Source organism: Neofelis nebulosa, chromosome 10, assembly GCF_028018385.1.
Source record: "Neofelis nebulosa isolate mNeoNeb1 chromosome 10, mNeoNeb1.pri, whole genome shotgun sequence".
NCBI lineage: Eukaryota > Metazoa > Chordata > Mammalia > Carnivora > Felidae > Neofelis > Neofelis nebulosa.
Genome location: NC_080791.1, coordinates 103,640,031 through 103,644,793, shown reverse-complemented (window position 1 = coordinate 103,644,793; position 4,763 = coordinate 103,640,031). Strand labels below are relative to the sequence as shown.

Below are 4,763 nucleotides of genomic sequence, written 5' to 3'. Positions count from 1 at the left end.
TGATTTTTTGATTAGATGATCTGTCCATTGCTGTGAGTGGGTTGTTGAAGTCTCCTACTATTATGGTATTACTATCAATGAGTTTCTTTATGTTTGTGATTAAGTGATTTATGTATTTGGGTGCTTTCACATTTGAAGCATAAATGTTTACAATTGTTAGGTCTTCTTGGTGGATAGACCCCTTAATTATGATATAATGCCTTTCTTCATCTCTTGATACAGTCTTTATTTTAAAGTCTAGATTGTCTGATTTAAGTATGGCTACTCTGGCTTTCTTTTCTTGACCATTAGCATGATAGATGGTTCTCCCTCCCCTTACTTTCAATCTGAAGGTGTCTTTAGGTCTAAAGTGGGTCTCTTGTAAACAGCATATAGATGGATGTTGTTTTCTTATCCATTCTGTTACCCTATGTCTTTTGATTGGAGCATTGAGTCCATTGACATTTACAGCAAGTACTGAAAGATATGAATTTATTGCCATTATGATGCTTGTAGAGTTGGAGTTTCTGCTGGTGTTTTCTGGTCCTTTCTAATATTTGTTGCTTTTGGTCTTTATATATTCATTTATTTACATTTTCATCTTTTCTCCCCTCAGAGAGTCCCGCTTCAAGTTTCTTGCAGGGATGGTTTAGTGATCACAAACTCCTTTAATTTTTGTTTGTCTGGGAAACTTTTTATCTCTCCTTCTGTTTTGAATGACAGCCTTGCTGGATAAAGAATTCTTGGCCTCATATTTTTCTGATTCAACACATTGAATATATTCTGCCACTTCTTTCTGGCCTGTCAAGTTTCTGTGGATAGGTCTGCTGCAAACCTGATCTGTCTTCCCTTGTAGGTTAAGGACCTTTTTTTCCTCCTTGATGCTTTCATGATTCTCTCCTTGCCTGAGTATTTTGTGAATTTGACTATGATATGCCTTGTTGATGGTCGGTTTTTGTTGAATCTAATGGGAGTCCTGTGTGCTTGCTGGATTTTGATGTCTGTGTCTTTCCCTAGGTTAGGACAGTTTTTCCACTATGATTTGCTCACATAACCCTTCTTCCCCTATTTCTCTCTCTTCCTCTTCTGGGACCCCTATGATTCTGATGTTGTTGCGTTTTAATGAGTCACTGATTTCTCTAATTCTTAAATCATGCTCTTTTGCCTTAATCTCCCTCTTTTTTTTCTGCTTTATTATTCTCCAAAAGTTTCTCCTCTATATCACTGATTCTCTGTTGTGCCTCATTCATCCTTGACGCTTCGGCATCCATGTGATTGCAGCTCAGTTATAACATTTTTTATTTCATCCTGACTAGTTTTTACTTCTTTTATCTCCGCAGAAAGGTATTCTAATCTATTTTCAATTTCAGCTAATATTCTTGTTATCATGATTCTAAATTCTGGTTCAGACATCTTGCTTGTTTCTGTGTTGGTTAAGTCCCTGGCTGTCGTTTCTTCCTGCCCTTTCTTTTGGGGTGAACTCCTTCATTTCGTCCTTTTGAAGGGAGAAAAGGAATTAATGAGCTAGAAAAAATTAAAATAAAAAAACATTAAAATTAAAAAATTAAACACACACACACACACACACACACAAATCGAATAAATGATGCTAGATCCTAAATGTGTTTGGTCTGGGTGTTGAAAGTGTCTTGACAGACTAGAGAAAAAAGGGGAAAGAAGAAAAAAAAAGGAAACAATTTGAAATTTTGAAAAAATGAATACACTGAAGTAGACTAAAATGAAATGATGGAAGTAAGCTAGAATTTGAAAAAATTCACACAAAAATAAAAAATATAGTAAAAAATTAAAGAAAAATATTTTTAATAAAAATTGAAAATAAAAATGAAATTTTCTCTTCTGTATTCAAGAAAAAGAAAATAAGTGAAAAAGAAAAAAAAGAGAAAAACTATTGAATAGATGGACTTGCTACCAGACTGAAATATGACCGAAATTACTTTGTTTTCCCCTAGGAGTCAGACTATGAAGCGCTTTATAGTCCATAAACTAAGTAGGCGGTTAGACTTGTGTTCTTGAAGAGCGAGGTTGGCCCAGTTGGGTGGGGCCTAGTGTAATGGCTCTGTTCTCCACTAGATGGCGCTGCTAGCCTACTGGGATGGATTGTTGTGGCGCTTGTAGGTGCTTATGCGCATGCGTGGGAGTGGTGATAATAACAACACTCAGCTACCCAGTCTCTAGTATCCAGACTCTGTTCTCCCCAATCAGCAATCACACATCCATCCTTTGTATTCAGATTTTGTCCACTCCCTGCTTTTACACTGTCCATGACCAGGCCCCAGGCAGTACCTCTCTCCCAAGTTTTGTCTCAGATGTGGCTGTTTTCCCCGGCCTCTTACTTCTGAGGGACTGCGGCTTTGACCTGTTCCACCCTTGTGCCGAGGGTCTCACCGAGCAATGGCCGAATGCCAGCCGTACTCAGGAAGGTTCAAGGGATCGTGCTGCTGCTGATGCCCAGAGACTGTGGCCAGGTGACAGCCTGCCCCAGAAAAAGTTCGTGAGATAGTGTAGCAGCAGCGTTTCAGGGATTATGGAAAATTGCAACACATATCTGGCACCAGGCTTCACTCTTAATAACCTTGTTCCAGCACCAGCGAATGTGGCCGTTCTCTGGGGTCTGCTGGGCCCAGGTTGCCTCACAGCCTCTATCAAGTATCCTTCCAGCAGTGGAACCACTTCTCCCGGTATGCCCCAAGAACTCCCGGGCCCACTCTGCTCCTGGGGATTTGCCCTTCCCACCAGAGCACTGCCAGGTATCAAGCTGTGGAGTTTCAGACTCTCTGCATTCCCCCTGTTTGCAGTCTTAATGGAATTTAAACCCTCTCCTTTCTCCTTTCTCCCTTTTTAGTTCAGTCCCTGCAGCTGTTTCCAATTTTCCACTTTCTCTCCAGCTGCTTTTGGGGAGGGGTGCTTTTCCTGTATTCTCCACCCACCCCAGCCCCTGCTGTCTCTGTCCTCTCTCTGCCTGCCAAAGCGGCTTCCTGCCCTCCACAGCTACTCTCTCTCCAAGTTCACCTCTCCATGCCACATACCTGCTGAATTCTGTGGTTCAGGTTGTGCATATTGTTGTGTTAATCCTCAGATCAGTTTTCTAGGTGTGCAGGATGGTTTAGTGTTGGTCTGGTTGTATTTCATGGATGTGAAACACACAAAAAACTTCTATGCTGTTACACCATCTTGGCTCCCTCCTGTTGGTTGGTTTTGGTTGGCACCAGTATTTATTTCCAGGGGAGGGGCTTGAAGGTCAAATCTGTCCTGTGGGGTCTTGGGGCCTTGTGTCTAGCAAAGACAGCCTTGTCCCCAAGAGCCTCCTCAATCTACATGAGCTGGTTGTATTTGACCAGGTGCTCTGAGCAGCAGGAGGCATCAGTCTTCATCTATCCCATGCAGAGCCCTACCATGAGGTCAACAATGAATGCATCCTCAGTCTCCCCAGAGTGGTGGCTCACCATCACCCCTGCCATTGGATTAGGCCAATTTGCAGGCCTGGATGGACTCGGTCACTGAGCCAATCTGGTTGACCTTCAGCAGCACCAGTTGGAGGCCTTTTTCTCAATGGCTTGGGCAATCCTCTTGGGGTTGGTGACTGTGAGGTCATCCCCAATGATCTGGATGTCAATCACCAAGAGGAATGAGATACAGGTGACCCAATCACCCTAGCTAAAGGGGTCCTTGATGAAGACCACAGGGTGATTCTTGATGAAACTCTTATACTGCTCCCCCAGCATCTCCCCAGTGGTGTGCAGTGCAGTCATCAGGTGACTTGAAGTCAAAATCGTACTTCCCGTTGCAATAGAACTCAGATGCTGTCCCATCCATGTCAATCACCACCTTGTCTGGGTAACCAGCTTCCTGGATGGCTGTCTTCAGTAGCTCCAGGGCTTCACTGTTCTCCAGGATGTTGGGTGCAAAGCTGCTCTCATTGCCCAGATTGGTGGCATCCTTCCCATTCTTGGCCTTGATGACTGCCTTGAGGTGGTGGTAGACCTCAGTGCCAATGTGCATGGCTTCTTTGAAGGAACTGGCTCTCATGGGCAAAAATGAACTCCTGTGTGGCCAGCTTGTTTCCAACATGGGAGCCCCTACTGATCACATCAAAGGCAGGGAGGGACTGGGAGGACCAAGTCTGGGTTCCCAGCGAGGTCTGTGATGTGCCAGTAGAGTATGACCCCCTTCTTGGCTGCACCAGCCTTGCACACGGCCAAGGATACACCCAGGATGGCAGTGACCCCAAACATGGACATATTTTCAGTCCCATCCAGCTCAATCATATATTTGTCAACTTTTTCTTGATCCACAATGCTTAGTTTATTTTACAGCAGAGTGGGGCCCAGGGTCTTAATTGATGTGTCCCACAGCCTTCAGAATCCCTTTCCTAAGGGAGCAGGATTTGTCACCATCTCTCAGTTTCAGAGTTTCATAGATACCTGTGGAAGCTCTTCTGGGCACAGCTGCTTGGAATTGGCCCCTGGCCATGTGTAGGACCACATCTACCATGGAGTTGTCCCTGGAGTCCAGGATTTCCCAGGTAAAGATTTTCTGCATGGCCATAGCTGGGATGTCTTCACTGGGGGGTTAGAGTGAGCTCTGAATCTAGGTGGCAGCTGGAACAGTGTCCTTCACTGTCATTGACTTTGATTATATAACAGTTCTTGTCTCCTCACCCAAACTTTCCTGACAACCTGGGAAGAAAGGTAAGAAAGCAGCCCTGTCAGTGATTCAGAGCTCTCTGCTTCTTCAGCTTCCACCTGTTTAGTAACTCACTACAG

General features: G+C 44.1%; 1 pseudogene; it reads right to left on the bottom strand.

Annotated features, from left to right (window-relative positions):
* Positions 1-3,212: 3,212 nt before the first annotated feature.
* Positions 3,213-4,563, bottom strand: LOC131486690 (beta-enolase-like; annotated as a pseudogene).
* Positions 4,564-4,763: the final 200 nt, after the last annotated feature.